This window comes from Tyto alba, unplaced genomic scaffold, assembly GCF_018691265.1.
Source record: "Tyto alba isolate M040663 unplaced genomic scaffold, T.alba_DEE_v4.0 Super-Scaffold_26, whole genome shotgun sequence".
NCBI lineage: Eukaryota > Metazoa > Chordata > Aves > Strigiformes > Tytonidae > Tyto > Tyto alba.
In genome coordinates, this window is record NW_024881300.1 from 18,264,146 (window position 1) to 18,286,240 (window position 22,095).

Below are 22,095 nucleotides of genomic sequence, written 5' to 3' on the forward strand. Positions count from 1 at the left end.
TTAAACATTCCTACGTGCCAGAAGTTTAATCAAAGGGGAAAACCCAAAGGAAATAAATGGAGGAGGAAAGGCAAAGGAAGCGAGGGGAGGTGGGAGCAGTCCCTCCCGGCTCTGCCCGGGCAGTGAATGCTGACGGCCGCTGGGCCGTGGTGACGGCCACTCCGGGAGAAGTGGGAGTGGGAAGGAGCTCCCGCTCACCTGTAACGGCTCTCACAGTTGTTTGAAGGTCTCTGTTCTCCCTTGCAGTCGCCTTCAGTTGTCCTCTTCACAACTACCGCTGCTTTCATGTGACCTTTAAAAGCAGAGGAGAAAAATATGTGAAGTATAACTGCTCCCAAGGGCGGGTACAAACAGCTCATTCCAGGGCTGCCAGATATTTGGCGACCCTCGGTTGTGCCATGGCGTGCATGCGTAACCTCTTCAAGTTCAGAGATCTGGAGTTTTTTAAAATGCCAAGCAGCTGCAGCTCAAATTAAGCAATATGCTTCCTTCTTCATGCTGCGCTTCTCCCTCTACTGATGTACTGGCCGTTGCTTCTGCTAGTGCTGCCTTTTGACTATTAATAGGAGGGTACGTTTGTCTGTGATTATAGGTGGGAGCACGATGACAGCAAAAAAATCAGCCACTGCAGCACTCCTATAACTTTTGATTTTCAGGAAAAGATATTATTTCACCCAGAGCTCTACCTTTTCTTAAATAAAAGGACACTGAGACAAGGCTGAATGTGAGCTGGCGGTCGGGGAAAAGCTGAGGTTTGGGGTAGCTTGGGCAAGGGGAGTGAAGGGGGAGGGCAACGCCACAGCTTCAAAGCAGAGTACAAAACTGGGTGCTGTGAACACGTATTTTAAAAGAGGTGGTGGGTGTTAGGACAGGGAAGTGGATATTTGCTCAATAAAAACCTTTTCTTTCTTAGTTCCCCAGCCACACCAAGTGAAGCACAGGTCCTGAGCCGCCCACCAGTTTGGTGCGGAGCGCCTGAGGCCTCCCGTGTAAACACGGGCTGATGATAGGGAGTTTTGTGTTGATTTACCCTTGTTGCTGGTGTTCCCATGGTTATGGCTGCGTAGATGGGCTCTGCCATATCTCCCCTGTCTTACTGAGTCTTGGAAACAAAGACAGGAGGGTGAGCTTGGATTTATCTTTATTCCACAGCCTGGAATCCTAACAGAAAGGGAAGAGGGCTGCTGCCTGGTTTCCTTTACCTTTTATGCACAGAGGAGATATACTTGAAGTGTCTATTTCTCCTTCGTTTTAACCCCTCTTCTTTTTTTTTCCCTAAAATACCAAGGAAGAAATCCAGACAGGGTTCCTTAAACAGGGTTTTCAGCTGAGGCTCTCAGGACCTGTGAGCAAGGCCTCCCGGTGCCTCCTTAAATGCCAGGTACTTGCCAAGAAGGCTACGTGCTCAGTTTACTCAACAGGACTTGTGACTCTCATGGTGTCTGTGCCACTGAGAATCACAGTTGTCCACGAGCTTCTACCCCAACCCGAGAGAAGAGTGTCCCACAAGATTTTTCCTGACAGATATGTGCTAGGAGAGGCAATGCAGTTGGCAAAGGCTTCCTGCAGGTCGAAGCTGGTGGGGGGGTGTCAGGAGCGTGGGCAGCACCGGCTTTGCTGAGCCAGGCTCTTCCCAGGGCCGGTGCCTCCTTGGTAAGAGGTGGCATCACTGTCCTTTGCAGAGTCCAAGTGTCAGAGCAGGCTTTCACCAGGCTGAGTCTTCCAGGTGAAGAAGAGAAAGGAGGTGATGTGGGAAGGACAAGAAGCTTTGCAGAGCAGGTAACTGGCTCCTGGCCTCCAGGATCTCAAATCAAGCATCAAGCCTTGCTACTCACTAAGCTCTGTGTTGCCAAGTCAGCCCTTTGGCACAATGATCAGTGGAAACTGTAACATTAACTGAAGAATTAATTGGTGTTCAGAATTCAATACAATCCTTCACTTTTTGTCTAGAAGCTGCTATAAAGTCAGAGTCAAAAATGAATGTGGATTCCCCTGGGTCCTGGGAAAGGTGCAAGTCATTTGACATTAATGTTGCTATTCAGCAGATTTTGACTGCTGCTCCAGGTGAAGCCAACAGCAGCAGGATCAGACCCATTATTTTTGCTTTTTTTCCAGTGTATTTGGACGCTCACAGACCAAGCTTTGTCACGTGTGGCCTCTAAGGAATCATGAACCCCAACACCATGGGCTGGGCTGAAGGAGTTGGCTAATGGAGAATTTACGGTAAGAGCAAAATGTATTTTTAACCACCAGGATATGCTTATCGTCAGGAAAGGGCAAGCAGCACTCCTATCTCTCCAGGGAAGGGGAAGTGTTGAGCGTGACTTTAGTTTTGTCCAACTCCTTTCCCATTCTGAAAGGTTGTTTTTTGTTTTTTGGATTTTTTTTTTGTTTTTGCTGAGACATGTCGTTGGATTAAATCTGGGAGTTAAATAGACATCAGTCCCGGGTCACAGGTGAAAAGTATTAAATGCTAGGCATGCAGTGTTTTTCCATTGCATGTGGTGTACGTTCAGGAAGGACCTTTGGAAAGAGTGCTTTGAAACGAATCTGTTTTGCTTTTTTAAATACACTGAGAGCTTGTCCAGAAGCTTTAATTTTTCAGGGCAACTTTGATGTTTTCTGTCTTAAAGACGAAAGAAGATTCTCCTCGCAGCCCTCTACCCTGCCTTGCTGCCTCTGGAACAAGCAGCACACCAGGTGCCTGTGATCTGGGGCTGCTTTTTGGCTTGGGTGCTTTGCTCAGCAAGGGGCTGGATAGGTCCCCCCTCTTGCCACGGTGCCCGTTTGAAGCCTGTGGCTGCGGGGCACTGGCAGCTGCTGTCGGCTCCCTCCCTACCTGCGCCCAGGGACGGCTGCCCTTGGATCGGGACACGAGCACAGGGTTCACCTTACCGGCAGCAGCGGGGCCCTGACCTTTTCCACAGCCTGCTCTGCTCTCCTGTTCCTTAATCCTGGCCAGGGACTAGAAAAGCCTTTAAATGAGACACATTGCAGTTTGCTTGCAGGATAGACAGTAAGGGTGCCTTTCAGGGCAGCTAGGCAGGAGGGGTTTTGCTGATCCCATAAATACTCGCTTGCCTGTTTCAGTCAGTGGAAGGAGTCACAAAGAAAAGAAATACTTTGAAATGCTAAAAGCTGCCTGAATGAAGAGGCAGGTTGAGGTTGTTAACCACAGTGCCTCGTACCATTCCCATGTGCAAGCAGCGCTGCTGCCCACCTCCTCAAAAACAGCCTTGCCCCATCAGCTGCAAGATCTCCCTCTTCTCCCACCTCTCCAGGCTTTCTCCTGCGTGTCCCCGGTGCCCCCTTCTTTAAGGATGGTTGAGTCCTTAATGTTCCTGCTCACGCTCTCTTTTGCAGTCTCAGATTTAGAAGCTGTAGCCTATACACTGAAATAATTACACCGTGCTTTAGCCCTGGCTGCAGTCTCTGCGCGATGAGACAGCCGGGCAGCGGGTTAGGCACGACCCCGCGGCCTGCCATCCGCGCTGGCTCACAGGCTACCTCGGTTTTGCTTCCACTGCTGGATGCAGTGACCTCGTGCTGCGCTGCTCCTCCCAGCGGAGTGGCTGAGTGGGTTTGTCCTAGATTTCTTCTCCTTGATATGCTTATGTCTGAGGGTGAGTCACCCCAGGCCTGGGGAGAGGGAGATGTTGCCCCAGGCACTGCTCCACTGCTGGGTCTGAGATCTGAATGTGTCCTTGGGAAGGGCCTATCTGTTCCCATCAGCTGCCGACAGAGCTGGGGGCAATGCTCTCCCCGCTGAAGAGCTCGACATCAGGTGGGGTGATTCTTGGCTCCTTGTTATCTGTGCTTCTGCAAGTTTTGCTGATTTGCAATTAAATCTTCTTTCATGTTGGTTTTAATCGCCCTCTCGGTTCCCCATACTGCAGAGTAATGCTGAAGAATCCATTTTTAGCCTTTCAGTTCATCTGCTCCTCATTTCGGCTGTGTCTGTACTGTTCTCCTTGCTGTCGCAATGTGAAATATTCAGGGAGAAATGTGAAATTCCCTCATCTCAGAGTCATGTACCACATCTTAAAGCTTGCCATGAGGCACAGGAACGTTCCTGGCTCTACCTGCTTTGAAGAGGAAACAAAGGAAAGCTGCAAGCACCATGTTGTCTGGTCTTGGCAGATGCTTTGGAGACCAGCCCATTTTCATGAAAATGAGGTTGTTACTATTAGTTTATTTTTTGTCAGGACCTAAGCGATTCCTCAATCATTTTTCCATTTTTATAAAGCAGTTTGTGAATCACACACATTTAAAATTAAGGAGTTAGCAAATGCTGCTTCCCTTTGATGTACATTAATCTAGCTTTCTTGATTTTGTAACTGCTCCCTAGAATTTTCCATCTTACTATGAATATTTCAATGAAAGTCAGAAAAGAAAACCCCCCGCTACCTTGTATTTGTTTAAAGAGAACAGGAAGGTTGTGCAAGCTAAAATGAAAACAAAACTGGCTTGCAGCTGAATGATTGTGTAACCTACATGTTAAGAAATGAGATGAGGAAAGGGCTGAGGAAGAACATTCTGAAACAAACCCTTCAGGTGTGGGGCAGTGGCTAAGGTTAAACAGTCTCCACTCAGATAAATATGCTGGACCCACTACTTTGTACAGGAATAACATCATGCCATCGTAATGTTTTCCTAAGTTGGAAAAGTGGCTTTAAACGCAGGCATTTGTCTCCATTCAGAGATGTAGTGTCAAGTTCGGAACCAAGGGCACCACTACTCAGTTCAATGTTTACGGCGTTGCCCAACATTTTTCTCCATGCTGAATGGCATTTTATATACTCCAGATATTAGTCTGGTGATTGACATAACCCAAATTCTAATAATTTCCTGCTACGTGCTCTTAATTACCCACTCCAGCTTTCTGGGCTCCTTTTTTTCCTTAATCTAACCTGTTCCTTGAAGTTGATGTAATTAAAATGGCACCACCTTCATCTCTACTCTGAGATGACAGATGCTCCTTGGATTTGCTCTTCATTGTACAAACGTATTGTTATAAAGGTCCTAGAGATTAAATTTTTCTTGCCTAAATAGATGCTGAGAATAATTTAGGGGTAGCATAGCTGTTGCCTACTTTATCCTTGAGTTTGGAAAGAAATGTATAATATCATCCCAGATAATTTTCTTATCCGTAGAAGTGAATTTGAACTAGACATCTTCTCTGTTACCACTCTTTCACTGTCATTGGCACTGTGGTGAGAGGACACCTTCCTACAGGATTTCTCTGGGACATTCAGTTTTGTGGACGTACTTCAGGTTTGTGGTTAAATAGAGAAATGTCCTCTCTTTCTTTATGATTGCATTTAACCATTTGGAAAATACAGTTACCTGAGTTGGAGAACACTAGAATAATGTAGTTTAATAGAGGAAACAGCCATCGTTACAGCCACAGGCTTCTATACCTCTGTGCTGTTTTTAGAGAGATCTGGAAGGAAAGAATCTTCCATAAAATTTCTTGGGCTGAATCAACACCCTGTCTCCAACATGTGATGTCAGCGTTGCTCTTGGGGTTCACCCTGAGCTATAAGCAGCATTAAGATCGCAAAGTAGGGCCTCAATCCAATAAGTATTTAGAACTATGCTTAGGTTTTGCATTTGCAAAATCTTTGGTCTGATTTTGCAAGGCCCCTGCAAGCATAGCAGACTGCTAGACAGGGAGGTGTTGCCTGGACATAGGATGACACATGGTTGAAAGCAGAACAGATCAGGAAATATGAAAATTTGGAGGACCAAGGGAACGTGTTCTCAGCAGAGCTTCTCACAGATTCTTCCACCACTCCCCCACTGTACCAGTTTATTAGAGAGACCTGAAAAAAACCTAGTTCTTGCCAGCCTGGGTGACTCCTATCACAGCTATGACAGGTTTATTCCATTTGCAAGTCAAAACAAGTTTCTCCTCGCTCTTGAAGGTACATAATTACCAAGATCATTCTTATTGCTACACCCGTTACCACTGCCTATAATCTTTGGGTATTTGCACTTTCCTGGCACAGTCCTGATTGGCAAAACAAAGCTTGCATGTGTGATAAGTTTAGTGTGAGAGACTCTTCTCATTAGTGTTGGATGCCATGAATCAGGATGATTAAGTGATTTGTCCAAAGCACAAAGTAGGTTTAGTGTCTCTGCACTGCAGTCCTACTAAATCATGAATGTCACCAAATCACAAATAGTACCTGAAAATATTAAATCCTAATCTCATAAATATGATCTATCTCTATTTATACTGGGGGCCTCAAACCTTAACCATTTTTTTTTTTTCCTATAAACAAAAAGCTCCTAGAAACCTGAAATTATGATAGTTTAAATTTTCTCCATCTCACAAAGGTAGTAGTTCTGTTTGGACATTATATTGCTTGGAACCAGAAAAACATCTAAAATTTTATTTGCTTCTCTCAGTTAATTGTTGTTCTTGCCTTGGCCAACTGCAAGTAACCCACCTGCTGGTTATCAGAGAGTGAACTGCAGGCAGCAGATAGGAGCAATAATGCTGGTGGACTACTATGAGAAACTCAGCAGAAATAAAGACAAAGGGTCCAGCAATGAGGATGGAGAATCAGTCCCTGGTGGCCTCGGTTCTGGTCCTTGTCCTTTGCACCATCTGTGTGACTGGCAGGCTAGAGGGAGGCAGATCTTGGAACAGAACGTGCCAGAAAGTCGTTCAAGATCATCCTCTGATCTCTGGACTTCAAAGTCAGCTCACACCTTGGAGAAGATACTTCTGTCTTTTTCGTGGTTTTTAGAGGAGAAAACGGAACTGCCTGGTCTGTGGCACTAATCCATGATAACTGAGAGGCTCTCGCCCCTCTTTAACACCTGCAGTATCTTCAGACATTATTTGGGGAGCAGAGCCACCGTGACAGGGTGTAGACTAGGGGAAGGGAGGAAAGGCTGCCCATACAGGTGGCTGATACTATCACAATTGGGAGGGCTTTGCTTAGAGCTTCTGACACACAGAAAAGCCTGCTGTCAGCTGACTACTGCCGTGAGATACTGAGATACGGGTAATTTTTTGCACTAGTCCTGCTCTTGAAGCTCTTGCATAGCTGTAGGGGCAGACGGATATCTTCTTTTGCCACAGGGCCAGGCCCAGCGAGATGCAAAGAGATTTCACCTTTAATGCTTCAGTGAACAATGATGCTGCTAGAAGGAGGAAGTATGAACAAGATGAAACTGCTCCAGCACCTTTAGCCCTCCCTGCTAACTCTTTTTGCTTTTCTGGTCATCTTAATCCTCTTCTACTGCTCAGCAGAAATGTGCAACATTCCCCAGGGAGATGAACCTCATGTGAATGTCCCTGCGCTTCTGATGGCTAAAGGAAGTCTGATTCCCTTCCCTTAGAAATTTAAACAAGCCTCTTCAGTAGATTCACACATGTCAATTTGCTTTCACAAGGCTAGTTGATGACAAGTGACACCATAACTTCCTCTGAGACTTTTTACACAAAGTACTATGCAAATCTCACCATGTAAGATAACTCATGCCTGAATGCCATTTTTGTTGATGGATGTCCTGCGGCTCAGAGTGCCATGTCCTACCAAGGGTCCCCTGAAGCACATGCTGAACCTGGAGCATCCCCAAGGGGTAGAGAATTTAGGAGTGCTGGTGGTTCATAGAAACTTCTTGGGCTCAAGGTTGCACTCCAAAAGCCCTCCTGTTGCAGCATCCACCCCTCCCATGCAGCAGTGGGGGTGTTCTGCCACATCAGTAGCATCGTGGCTCTGTCCAGAAAGGAGCAGCCCTCACCCAGGCCACAGGGAAACCCATGGCAAGGCGCTCAGCGGGAAAAACTCCGTATGTGGCCGCTGTTGCAGGCAGAGATGGCCTCGCTCCCAAAACAGGGGCTGGAGAGCTGCCTGGGTGGGCAGCGCAGGATAGTCCCACACATGGTGTGGGCAGGTGGTGCTGGCCAAGCCCCAGCCTGCACACCAGAACTGACACAGCCAGGCCCAGCGGTTCCTGGGGACACTACGGTGTTGCAAACACACATGGCCTTGGTCATGTACTATGGACCAAACGCATCTGGCTCCCTGCCGCTTGCGCACGGTGCCAAATCCCACTTCCTCTGATGCTCTTTCAGTATTAGCACGCCAGGTCATATGTCTGATGGGTGTAGGGACAGGGAAGTCTGTTCAGAGCTTTTAGCTTTGTGTGCATCTGGCTGGGGTCTGCTCCCTTTCTGTTGCTCCTCCTGTGCCCTATTCTAGTCTATTCTTCCTTTCTTTTACTTTTTTTTTTCTCCCTTAAAAGGGCTCAGCAAAGCTGTACCTACAAATTGCCATCGGTAAGCTCCCCATGGGACTGCCTCTCTCTTTGCTTCCCCTAAGGTCATCGCTGTTTGGGTTGCCATGCTGGAGAAGGAGACTGCAGTGTCACTCAGACCTGTGACTTTTGGGAATGAGTGGTTAGTTGCAACTTATAGCCCAAGCCCTAAATAATAGGACCCGAATCCATGCTTCGCTGATACCAGTTCACAGCCTGGTGGCTTACACTGAGAGTTCTGTGCCGGCTACTTTTGTCTTGCTTTTTCATCCCAAATTTGGTGTAGTTTTCACGTCGCTTCATGCCAGCAAAGAAAGGCTGGAAGGCTTGAAGAGCTGAGGAAGGTTTCCTTCTCCAGTTCCTGTTACGGAGGCAGTAACTTCTGCAAGGGGTGAGGGAACAGGCAACGTCTACAGTCGAGCCAAGCTGAGGTGTCAGGCCATGGGCAGAAGTAGCAAGTGGCTGTGCCAGCTGCCCAGCTATTGGGGACTTCCACGCTCATACAGTCAGAAAAGCCACAGGCAATTCTCATCCACTACTCTGAGAACGGCTGGACTGTTTACACCATCTCTGTCTGGAGCAGATTTACATACCATGCATTCAAACATTAGTGTACTTTGTACCAACTTCCCCCAAGTCACCATCTTGCCCAAAGTGACTTGCCCCCTTGAATTTGGATAAGTACGTGCTTTCCCAGCTGGTCCATTGTTCTGCTGCTAAATATTGCTCAGTGATGCTAGCCATGCCAAGACTGATTTTTATCTGTGGATTCTGCAAGGCAAGCTGTGGAATGCAAATTATTCCAGTGTATTTTCAGGTTTGTGCTAAGGAGGAGATCCCTGGAGCTTGATTCTTCTGTTTCTCAATGACTCATATTGTTATGTAGGTTATATTGCCCCACCACTTTGAGATATGAAACACTGGGGTTTTGCAGGTCACTTTTCTTTTGTAAAAGAACACAGGGTCAGGAAATCTGTGTATGTGTCTAGCAGGAAATCAGCATTCCAGTGGTGATCACACACTGCTTGTATGCAAACCTTTCTTCCAAAATCTCACCCAAAATCTATCTTTAGGCAAAGGCAGTTTCCCCTCAAGCTCTTTAGAGTGCTCAAGTGCTCAGAGAAGGAACTCTGACTGCAGACAGCAACTGTTAGCATAGCAAAGTCTAATGTAATGCAAGCTGCTTTCTGCAGGCTCTTTTATCTCAGGTGAGCAGTATAGTCCTTTGCTTTCACTTAATAAACCCAACAACCAAGAAGAGGTGGGGGAATCATTTGGTAATTATATGTTCATTTGATAGGGTGCACATAAATGACTGCAAGTGCTTGCAAATTTTAATAACTCTTGAAGTTACATTCCAGTTGCTCTGGTTAGATGTCCTTTCTGCTCTGCTGCTGAACAAATGAGGCAATTTTATCAGCTGCCTCAGTGTGAGAGATTTTGTGGCTTCCTTATAAGGAACAAGGCAAGAATAGGTTAAAAAATCTCCCCTCAAACGGTTGCTCCTTCCCAAAGAGCCAGATATCTCTGCAGTCAGGCTGGGTGGATTAACTGCTGTGCCAGGAAAGAACGATAATCCTCCTGCAGCACCCACTCGCCCCGTGGGGAGGGATGACCCAGAAGGGAGCTGTGAAGAGGGTAGGGAGCGCTTGGTGAGAGGAGGCTTTTCTGCCTTATGAGCGAACTGAAGCGTGTTTGATTACTGGATGGATCTAGGGCATCCCCACAAAGCTCAGCCCTGCATGTGAAGTCTTACAGATTAAAGGAATGTCTGGATCCAGGGATCTGAATGCTTATGCCTGCCTCATCCTTGCTTTGTGTTTCCTCCTGAGCTAGTAGACACTGCCATGCTGACGTCTAGGACAATTTTGTCACAGGCCTGGGTTTCCACAAGGAAGCTCACCTCTACGTTTCCTCTGTTTCCCCAGGCTCCATCCACCCTGCCCTATCCATAGCTGCTGCAGTGGGGAACGAAGTCCACCCTTGGCCATGGTAAGGTAAAGAAGGACGTGTGCAGTGCCACGGAGGTGGTGATCTGGCAGGACAAGGGACACAGGTTTTGTCTTTGCCACTGACAGTCCTATGCATTGTGTGAGGGGTTTGGGGGCTGTTCTGGAGATCCACACCAAGCAGTTTAGGTGATAGCAGCAGCATGAAGGCCAGGATTTGACTTTAGGTGCCTTTACTTGCATTCACAACCAGTTTTTAAAAATGGTGGCAATAAACAGAAAATGTTGCTCACTTTAGCAAATGCAAGACCCATCTTGAATACACGCTCTTCTGTTTCCTCTATTTTTGTGCTCTATTTGACAGTGGTTTCTGACTGACTTCCAGCAAGGCAATAGTCAACCTGACTAGTATTTGTCACCTCCTATGAGCTAAATATAATTTGGATTTTATTTACCTCATAGTATTTCTTTAACAAGCTCTCTGATGTGAGTTCTTCCTGGAAAAAAGAATTCCCCACATTGCTGTCCTTACGCAAAATAAATAAAATCTTTCTGTCTTCTTGCCACATTTAGATCTATATATATCCCTGGTACACAGTGGAGATATCAGCTTGGGAATTGGCACGCTGAGGGTAAATAAATGAATTTACAGTAAAGCCTGGTTATTGTTTTTAAAGACCTATTGAAAGGAGAAGACTGTTCTTAATTTTCTCTCATAATCTCATTTCAAGATGTTTGGCTTGTAAAGGTCTGTCAGAACATGGGGCCTGGACTTTTATCTTCACTCTCCAGTTGAAAACCTGGAGGACACTCTGGTTTTTCACTCCTGGCTGTGGTCATCAGGAGAAGCTGTAGCCAATATGGGGCAGGATCCCGTGGGCCACTGCCGTACAGATCCCTTGTCCAGAAGTGAAAAGAGCTGCTAATCCTGCCTTGTTTGCTTTGCACACCACACCCCTGCTTATTGCCCACAATCTAAATTGCAGAGGCGGCCAAACTTGCTTCCTGTTAAAAACAATAGCCCTGGCTGACACATCGCCTGGTAATGCACAAAGCAAAGTGCTGGGGAACGGCTGGGTGGGTTTTATGGGCAGGTGGGCCCCATGCTGGGGCTGCTGGCACTGGTGGTGCCTGCAGAGGGGTCACCACCTGCACCCCAGACAGGCAGCAGGCTGGGGGAAAATGCAGGGGGCTGGGGAAAGATGTTGGGGCTGCTGATAGTGTGCTGTGGAAAGAAATGACTTTATGGAGGATGTTAAGTAGGGGAAACGTATTTGGGAACATGGGGGAAACTTCCTAAAAAGAACAAGTGTGAGCAGGATCATCAAAGGCTTATGAATTTAGTGGGAATTTCTATAGGGAGAAAGTGTCCAACTGTCTCAAATTCTGAGTCATGCTTTTCTTTGTAAGAAAGAGGATATTGTTTTGTTGCAGAAAATATTTTCATTCGGTAGTTTTTATTTGAAGGATCGTATGTGGGGATATAAGTCCTTATTTCCTCACTTTGTTTTATCTCTTCTAGGAAGTGCATACAACAATCAGAGCTGATGTTATTCATGTCTAATAGCACTATTGGGAAGAGTTGTGCTGTGTAGGAGTCCCTCTGCAAACAGAGGATATATAAAAAATGCCCCAGGTATTTCACAGGAACAAGACTGGACTGCTGCCAAAATGTCATGGAGGACATAGGTAACATACCCAGCACTTCCACGTACAAACATTTTTGTGTTCACAGCGTCTGGCTAACAAAGCCCAATAGAAGCTGGTGCGAGCAGAACTGCTGTCCGCTGAATACCTGGCCACCAAAGCCAAAAATGTCTGATTCTGGTATATCAAGACACATCCAGTGTCTGTGTCTGGTGGTTTTAGGATGTGTACTAGTTTCCGAAACAGGAATTACCTTTCTCTTGTTTGAAAGGGAGTATATCACTGTCCTCTATACAGGGCCACTGCTGCGTCCCCATGTTTACTCTGGTGAGGTGCTGCTGGGTTCAGTTGTTTACGCTGCAGCTGAACTGGCCGAACAGTGCAGCGAAAGGGTGGTGAGTCAGGCCCACGATTGTTTAAGTGCAGGGTGTGCAAAGCGATCTGGGCACCGGGGCTGGAAAATCCGTCTGAACCCTTTTGCTGTTGGTTTGAGGAGACTCATGTTATGAAAGTGTTCCTGGTCCATTATTAAGGCTTATTTTTCAAGGGATGCTGGCATGTTGGGAAACTTTGCATTTACTTCGATTTTAATGTTCTTTTGTTCTGCATTCTGACTCAGAATAATACCTTTCCCTGTGAGCCAGAATTACAGCTGGAACCAAGTTACGGTGTCCCAGAGATCTGCCTCACTGATAGCAGTTAGAAATCATTTTCCCTATTTGCCTACAGTTTCTGGGGGAATCCTGGGCATACCTTGGGAAGGTTCTCTCTCCCTGTTTTTATCTTTGCTTTGGGATCAGATGACATCTGGCTCCATTGCGTTGTCAGCTTTTAGATAATTTACTGCTTCCATCTCTCTTCCAGCATGATCTATATGATCCTCCCCTGAGACATTTTCGTGTGTGGAATGAACTCCCCCATCTTCTCCAGTGAACACTGAGGCAGATGATTAGCTGGAGCCAAATCTACCCCTTTTTCTCTCTAAATTATCCCTTACTGTCTCCTCCTTCCTTTCCTTGGTTTTAACTAACAACCTCATGAAATTTCTGACTCTGTTTTTTCTAGGGAAAAATTTTAAACAAAACCACATTCAGACACCCAGACATACACACACAAAATGCGAACAATGAACGCTCACAGACAACCAACAGCATGCTCACAGAGGCGTGCTTATATAGAGATACAATGACGTAAATCAACACCCAGAAGCATTTATTAAATTACCCAGATATATACACAGAGGGACAGGCAGATGGGTTAAGGCAGTGTTTTTACTGGTGGATAAATGAAAACATCACTTTAATGCCCACAGGAGAATGTTTTGGAAAAGCGGTGGCAGTAGCAGCACCTGATATTAAAGGTGATAATATCTCTTTATTCACTCTTTCAACCTAATTGGCTTATCCTAGGAAATGGCAACTACTGCTGCATAGCAAGTGTGAATCCATACACTTTCATAATCAAAATCAGTGTGAAAACAGCATACCAGTCCTTCCTGAAATCATCCCCTGTTCCCAGGCAAAGAATGATTTGTGGAACTTGCACCTGCAAACTAGCTCTTTTGATTGGTCTGGGCAGCCCTGTCTTCCTTTTTTTTCTTTCTAAAAGATATGAAAGCAAACGAATTCCCTGTGTACAGTCATGGGAAGAATTATTCCCAGAACCCAGCTACACAGCTCCTAAGGTATTAAATAGACTTTTTCTTGAATGCCCACTGTCCTCAGAGTATGGGGCATTAAGGGAATACTGTAGTTCATTAATGCCTGGTACTTGCTTACCCCCACACCCATTTAAGGAGACATTTTAGCCACAGATATAAGTTAACTGAGACAGCTGCATCAAGTAAACTGGCTGAATGTCTTTCTTTTCTGGCCCACGTGCAGGTTTTTCTCATTAAAAACTAATGCTAAGCTAACTGTAATCTCCCTAGGTGACCTTGAAGCATGGGATTCACCTGTATTTTCATTATGCTTATACTGAGTTACAAGTTATATAGTGTGAGGCCTCTAAATGTTAAACCAGTCCCGTGATTCCTACTTGCACCTTTCTATCCAGTGACCCTAGACATGCTACCTTCATCCAACATTTTCTTTATTCCGCTGTTAAAACTTGCGTAGTATTGAGAACTGTAATGATCTTTTATGCTCTTGACTGCAGGACAAACAAGAGGCCAAACCCCAGCTGCCCGTGCTCACAAACAAGACCTGGTACACACAGAATCCCTTTATTCTGCTACTGTTGGTAATGATAACCTAGCCCTACTCTGCACTGCCCACGTTACATCCACTAACTGGTGCAGCTCCTCCCTTTCCTCCCACCACCTGTGTGGATGTGGTAAACAAATGTAAATCGATATCTACCCTGGTGCAATTTGCTGATGGAGTTAACCAATTCACAAGTTGTTTTGCAGTAACAGCTGTACCATCCTTAATACTCTCAAGGTCTTATTAAAGGCTTTAAAACCTGGTGCTAGAGAGGTGATTCTTTCCTACAGTGTCTTGTTCTGCGTTTGTATCTTAAAGTTTTCTATCGCATCAAAGAGAAGCTCAGTCAAGATGTACTCTTTTTAGCTCTTTTTCATATTATGGAAAAATAGCCTTATATACAGGGAGCCAAATTTATATATCAAAGAAAATGCCTCCAGTTTGCAATATTGGGGTAGCTCAGCAACTCTGATTTCTGTGGTCAGTCACAGCCTTGGGTACTATCAAAGCTACATGTGTGATTTTTTTTTTTTTTTTTCCTCCTCATTATATGTGATGCATTTATTCTAGGTATATGGTACAATCTGTCCATGTGGGTGAAATCTACCATTACTGACCACCTGTGCTTTTCAGAGAATTCTCTGGATTTGTCATTTTCTTGCTCTGTTGCATGTCAACTGGGGACTGTCCTAAGTAAATCACTGCCATTCTCTTATTTGCTGTTTCCCCTTGGATTGTAAAGCCTCCAAGGATCTTACACTTTCAAGAAATCAGCTATGCTCAGCTGATGAACAGGTGGAAATTACAAGGTGTATAATTACCAAAGTGTACCCAAACAACTGATTCCTTTAGTTGTATCTATAAAATTATGAAGGAGAACTATGCTAAACAGATGCTTCTCTCCATCCTTTGTATTTGTTTTCTTAGATTTCCTAGGCTAAGAACTGCCTTAGATATATTTACAAGGTGCTTAGCACAACAAAGCCACAAGCACTAGATGGTGTGCAATGTCATTGGATGGGAGTTTATACTTTGCTTTATAACCCTGCTCATTTTAAGGTAAGGAGAAGACTGAGGACAACTGGGAGAGTTTCAGCTGCCTTTTGTGTAACATTGTTTTGAAATAATTGTAACACAGGCTTTTAATAACAAAAACAATAATTAAGGATGTTATTCTATCTTTTCTTTCTTCCTCTATGACACCTCTTCACTAGAGAGTCTGTGGATACTAATTCTGCTAATAGTTGATGCTCTTTTTCATTCTGCTGTTTTTCCCCACCCCGGTCTTTCAAAAAATAATCCACATCTTTCAGCATTTCATCCACTTCTAATTTCACTTCCCCAGTATGTTATTTCAGTAAGTGAAGATATACTTCCCTAATCTGTGGACTACCTTTTTCTTTCTTAGTAATTCTCCCTCTGTTTTGGGGAAACTTTACCTTACTGTGACAAGATCACAGCTCTGTATCACATCCCGTTTCCCTTTGACTTTTCTTATTTGTTTGATGGTGATGTATTATACGTGTTAAGAGCTAACAGAGCATTTCGGACCGACAAGCACTCACAACCTGGAATGACTGGTAGGATGTGACCTATTGATGAAATAGGAAATATTAGCTGGGGGTGGGGACAATAATGCAGACAGTCAAACGGAAACAGTGACTTTTCACTATATCCTGCCAAATGACAATTTTTTTATATACATCTTGATGGCAGTAAGCACTAAAGGAAAGAGACAGCAGCCTGATGAATTTTGCTGGGAGCTCTTCTTTTTACAGGGTTTTTGCCATGCTTGGGCGCATGGGTGGCCCTGGAAGAAGGTGGATGCTCGTAGGTAAGAAGTTTACCACTTAGGGCTGCTGTCACTTAGAAGGGTGAATGTGGGGGAAGGACAGCTGATACCTTAGCTGCACTATCTGATTGGGTGCAGCAAAGCAGAAAAGAAATTTCAGGCTCTTTTCCCTCTTCTTTGTATTTTCAGCTTATTTCCTTCCTATCTACTCGTTTGTTTATTTTAGTTGCCTTTTTGTTTCTGTTTGTCCAACTCAGATTTAGACCTAAGATTATAGACATGAGACTTCCTCTTTCCACTTAAATAAATTGCTTCACCGCAGCCAGACTTTTAATGCCTGCTTCTGTTCAGATATATTTTACCTACTCTGTATAGTGCTCTATCCTACTAAGATCAGATCAGGTAAAAGACTGGAGTGCTGTTCAGATCAGCAGATGGCAGGCTCCTTCTAGCAATTGATACCACCAGATTCATCCTACATCCCCCTACATCAGAACATCTGATGATGACTGGCAGAAAAAAAAGTATGATTTCTGCATCATGCACTCAAAAGTGTGCATTATGTCAGTGAAGAATCAAAGATATATTTGTCACCAGAGTCTGCACAGCACAGTTAGCCCCATAATGTAACATGCATCAGTTGGGAAAACAAGAACACAGCAATTGAGTAAACCACAGAAGAGCAGAAATTTGGGTGTCAGAGAATTACAAGCTCACATCAGAGTCTGATTTCCTGCTTACTACTCCACCTGTGACGTGTGCTCCAAAATTAGTTAGTTAAACTCAGAAGTGGGTGACGAGAAATTTGGGGAAAAGAAAGAGATGCTTGCAAATGCAGTCTTTATTTTATCTGTCTGTGATTAATGGTGCCCTAATCAAGCCCTTCCTTCCCTTAGGGGGAACTACAGAACAGCTCCTTGCAGAGTGGGTTTCTTTAATCTTTATCTAGTTAGGTTTTAAATGTCCATCACCCCTTCTGGGAAACAATTCTGTTTCCCAAAGTTTTATGACTTGCTGGATCCTCTTAACACCACCATGCTGATTAATTTAAACAAACTTCTGATGCAGGACTTTTAGCATTACTGATACAGCATCTCTTTTATGTTTTATATGTTTGTTTGAATGTGTTGTATTCCCCAGTTTCACTAAAGCATGGTTTAAAAGTATTTTTTAACAATACAGAATTGTTATGAAAATGAGCTGACTAGTGAGTCTGATAGAAGGAATTTGCTCTGAGTCAACAGTGGCAATTTGCAAGCATTGACTAATGAATTCCATAATCCATGCAGCACCTCTGTGAATAAGGGAAGAAAGCTCCATTATCACTAATATGCATCGAGGATTCAAACATGAGAGGGACAGCTGCTGCGTAAGAGTCTAAATGGATATGGAATACAAGTTGGGAATTCCTGGTGCTTGTTTCTCTGCTTAGAAAAACTGTATCTCGCCTCTGCTTAGCATGTCTCAGTTGTCTGTACAGAGACAAGAGCAGCGGGTTTTTTTACAGCAAGCATGAATGTGGTAGGCCATTACAACCTCTGACAGAAAAATTCAATGAGACAATAAAAGGATATTTTTTTTTTTCTTTCCTCTTTGATTGACTGGGGAAAGAGTTTGCCAAAACATCTGTCAATACCATAACATTCTGTAAAATAAAGCAGGAATAATTAAAAGGTGCAGTAAGGTCTTATTTTAGTTATTTTTCTTGTTTTCCTTTTTAAAGTATATTACAAATCCAGGAAAGCCCCTCTGGGGACAGTGTTCTCTCCCCTGGTATGCACATCCCCTGTTGAGGCATCTCAGTGTTTCTCTCTGGGCCTTGCCACAGCTGCTCCATTACTCCCGTCACACAGCTTGTCAGATGATGCCACTGCACGGATCTACTTTTACACAAGGTGCCTTTAAGCAATATTTTTTTCCTGAATAGATTCTGGCATCTCAAGTGTTTTCTCATGGGTTTTCCAAGCCCCCCACTGCTATGCAACCTGTGTTACTGGCACTGAGTACTACTCACAAATTGGCGCCGCCTTTTCCTTCAGAATATCGCATTGTTTTTGTTTTAACACATGGTTACAAGTGGGTGTTATCAAGCTTAAGAAGGTATGTCTGGACTTTGATTTGGCATCCAGGAATGACCTTTGCAGAGCACCTGATGGACTTGAGCATAGACAGACAAGGGACCAAATGCTGGAAATGCCAGAAAAGTGGGTTTTCTTAAGACTGGAGTCCCAGCTGGTATGTGTAAATGATTGTGTTTATGGGCCTTCCTGGTTTTATGGGCGTATAATCAAGGAGATGAATATTCTGGATAATACAACCAAATCAGATGTGAGGAAAGGGAAGAAAAAAAAAAGTCTAAATCTATTCCTCTGTCGCTCACACAGAATTCTGTCTGCCTTAAGCTGCATGGTGAGTATATCCCAGTTTTCCAGGCTACCATGCCTTTTGAGAAGCAATGCTTCTGTTTACAAAGCCTATTATGAAATGGCGGTGAATAACAAAAAAAGAGCAAGAGGAAGATACGAAGAAGTGCAAATGAAATGGCCGAGCTCAGGAGTGGCAGGTGGAGCTGAATTGTTCTTCTGCCACTGTCGTCTCTTCTGGAGGAACCATCCTTACCTCTGCCTGTTTCCCTGCCAGCCCTGCTCTCATTTGGTCTAACTGCACTGGTATTTCTGTGGAGTAAACCAAGTCTCTCTCTGACTACCTCTTTCCCCCTGCAAATGTGACCTGTACCTAGAGGCTCTGAACTAAAAGTCTCTACTTGGTAGTAATATCAACAACAATAAAGCTACTCCATTTTCATTGCCAAAGCTTACGTTTCTCTTCTAGCACAGAGACAAACTATTTCATAAAAACCTCACAAATTCTTGAATTATTCAAAACTGATAGCATACCCATAACACCTTGTGAGTAGCTAGAGGTACCTTTTGACTGATGTGCTATTTATTATGAATTATTTGCTCAGTGTTTATTATATGAATGAATGATTATGTCCCACTTTCACAATAAACTTCTAGTTGGATTTTCTCATAAAAATTAGACTCTGGGGAGAAATACAAAACATACAGCAATCCCTGAATGCCACCCTGAAATACTGCCAAGTGTGTATACCTGAGATGTCTATTGGGCTGCACAGAGCCAGAAGAGGAAGCCTGGAAAAACTCAAAGCTGGGAGTGCAGTTCATCCAACTCCTGCTCAGCATAAGGGCCATGAGGAGGGGCGTTAGGTTTAGTCTGTTCAGCCTTGGGTCACATACCAGCCATTTACTACAGGTTGGGTGGCCAACATGCGTTCTGGCAAGCTGTGCAGCAAGCAGCGTGTTTCAATTTCACTTGTCTAGACAGGGTTTTCAGTTGCCCCGTTCTGGCAGGCAACTTGAGATTTCATACCTTGATCTTATCGTGCCGTGCTGAGTTTACTTCAGAGAGAACACCTGCAGCCTGAGTGTGTGGATTCAGCGGGAGCTGCAAATCCAGAGCACCTCTGAGGATTTGGACCTCTGTCCTTGACAGGGGCTGCTAGGAGCGGCGCTGCCTGATGTGCCATGCTTTTGCAATATCTCAGTGTATTTCAACACTTTGGAATTGTGGATTTCCAGCAGAGGCTTGGATCCTTTCAGGTAGCTTGTGTGTTGACAGCTATAGACCAGCCTTGCTTTTTTGCTACCTTCTGTGAAACACGAGTGGAAAACATCTGCTCTAATTTGCCAGGAAATTCACTTAAGAACACCAGATTCTTTACATATTGTCCTCCCACTGGCGAGCAGCTCTCAGAGATGACAATTACAGTAGATTTAAAGCAGTGGTTTGAGCAGGTGGCTAGTTTGCACAAACTTTCACCAAAATAGTCACACTGGTTGCGGTTCTCACTGAGTGAAGTGTGGGTGCAGGTGAGTGTATGCGAATAGTCCAACTGTTGACACTGTTATTATTTGTACCAGAACAGTGCCTTGGGCCAAACAAGAACAGGTCTCCCTTGTACCAGGTACCCTAGGAACTGCTAGAAACAGACAGTTCCTGCAGTAGAGAGCTTATATCTAAACAAAGCTGCCCTTTTAAAATTTGGTTTGCAAGTATTTTTTTTCCCCCCTATTATTATTATTATTGTTTTTATTGCAGATCCACACATATTTACAGGTATGAGTAGATCTGGTTTTATTTCAGTGTAAATGTGTGCGTCATTCACCCCTAGCAGTATATGGTATACAAAGCTCTGTGGGAACTGCCTGTAATGTTCAGTGTGTAATGACCAGTCAGTTTGTTTAAGTTCAGGAGGTAAGTAATTACCAGGGCTATGAGATACTGACAATTTGAACCTCTATAAAAGAGATTTTTGTCTTCCTGTTGGTTGTATTATTCATGTCATTAAGTGACTGTCTTTCTTATAACCTTTGCCAAATTGCTCAATTCTGCATCATTGTATCAGCTGGTACTTAGGAGTACTCTGGAGACTTCCTAGCTTTTTATAAATAATTTTGATGCTAACATGCAACAAAAGTATCCCTCAAATTTGCCAGTAATTGATAGGTTACAAAAACCTTGCCTCCTGAAAGTGTTTAAACAGCAATTCTCCTGTCGAATGCAAGCCTATTTCAACACAACAGCACTGTAATAACACACGTGATGGACATGCTCGCAGCAATTGTGGTCCAGCCAGTCACGTATTGTCTTTGACAGCAGCCACTACAAAAGGCTTTATGGCAAAGGCTCCCAAACCCTCCTAGTTGCAGCTCGCCTCTCCAACAGATAATCTGTGCCACTCGTGATGCGAACACATCAGATGAAAGTGCTTTCTCTTGGGCGGGCTCATGACTCTGCTTGTAACTGCTGGAACCTCACTTGGCACGGTGACCTCTCATTTGAGAACTATTGTACTGGGAGATGCTGCAAGAAGCCCAACTGCAGGTACACACTGTGAAATAATCAGCTTGTCACTGGACAGATCATCCTTTTCCCAACCTCCTTCAATTAAGAGACGAGCTCAAAACATTTAAGCACGAAGGTTCATACTTTATCCAAAGATTTTGCTAGCATCAAGTAAAGAAGCCTTGTAAATACCTTCTAAATGCTAGACCTTGGCAGTACCCACTACGATGAGTTTCAGTTTACTGGCATGTGCATGTATTATATAAAATGCAATGTTTCTGTTGGTCCTAACCTGGCTGTTCAAATGACGAAACTGGAAACGGGACTCGAGTTCTACTGCTTTTAAATAGCTGAGAAAAAAGCAAGTTTAAATGGTACCATTTGTCTTGACGTGGCATCCATATTGCACACAGCGTTACTGAGCTGTTAAGTGGTTTAGAGGTCTTAGAAGGGAGTTAATTTTTTAATTAGGGGTTGGGCACTTTTTAAAAAAATTTTTTTTGGTAAACGATTGTTCTGCTTCATGGGCGATTGGAGGATACTCAACATCCATTCCCGCGTTGGTGCTTCAGGGGAATGCAGCAGTTGCCAGTCCCCCCCCGATAAAGCCAGAAGAAAAGGAAGACCAGTGGGAGCCACCGGTGAAGCGACAGCGACCAGGCACGGGGCTTCCGTCGCCGTTTTCTGCAGCGGTTGCACAACAGCTTAACGCCAGAGCGAAGATGCTCAAACTCAAGCTTTAACGCGCCATCACCTTACTGCTTCCCTTCTCTCTCCTCCCCACGGCGACCACCCACCCTCCGCCCTACTCCGAGCTCCTATTTGCGCGGGGGCTGAAAGAAAAGGGAGATTTTTCCGCACTAAACACCCCCCCACACACACACCCCTTTTCCTCACGTTTTCCCCCGCAGCGCTGGGGGGGGGGGTGTCCTCTCACGGCCGATGGGATGCGGGGCAGAGTGTGCCTGAACACCTACAGCCCTTCCCAGGCGGCGACGCCCCCGGCCCCCTTCAGCCTCGTCCGGGGGCGTCGCGACCCTTCTGAGGGGAAGAGGCGGGAAGGGGAGGGGCGCGCGCGGGGCGCTTCCCGCGCACCTCGCGCGGCCGCCGCCGCTTGCCCTCAGCGGCTCCGCGGCCCATTGACGTCAGGGAGAGGCGGCACATGACCCCTCCGGAACCAATCGGCTGCGCCCGCAGCCGCTCCGGCGAGGGGCCCGTCGGCAGCGGCTCCGCTCCTCTCGCCGCCTCCTCCCGCGGCGGCGGCGGCGCGCGTGGACACACACGCACACACACACATACATACACCCACCCACACCCACACACACATACACACCCCCCCCCTCACCTCACACACCTC

The 22,095-nt window shown here is 45.1% G+C and overlaps 1 protein-coding gene and 1 long non-coding RNA gene across 4 annotated transcripts in view; one reads left to right on the forward strand and one right to left on the reverse strand.

The window, feature by feature from the left end:
- The window catches only part of GAN (gigaxonin), a 59,736-nt gene extending 42,177 nt beyond the window's left edge, over window positions 1–17,559 (forward strand). Inside the window, exons 12-15 of one of the 3 annotated variants that reach the window (XR_006165726.1) lie at window positions 1,683–1,779; window positions 2,116–2,223; window positions 10,206–11,915; window positions 14,031–17,559. The gene's annotated coding sequence lies outside the window, so the exon portion shown is untranslated. Of the gene's footprint in view, window positions 1–1,682; window positions 1,780–2,115; window positions 2,224–10,205 lie in introns of all 3 variants that reach the window. The other 2 variants (XR_006165724.1, XR_006165725.1) reach the window with 2 other exon arrangements.
- LOC116961087 lies at window positions 234–21,844 on the reverse strand. The gene is made up of 2 exons (XR_004406761.2): window positions 21,636–21,844; window positions 234–292 (listed from the first exon to the last, which is right to left on the reverse strand). It is a non-coding gene; the product is annotated as an uncharacterized LOC116961087 (long non-coding RNA).
- Between the last annotated feature and the right edge of the window lie 251 nt (window positions 21,845–22,095).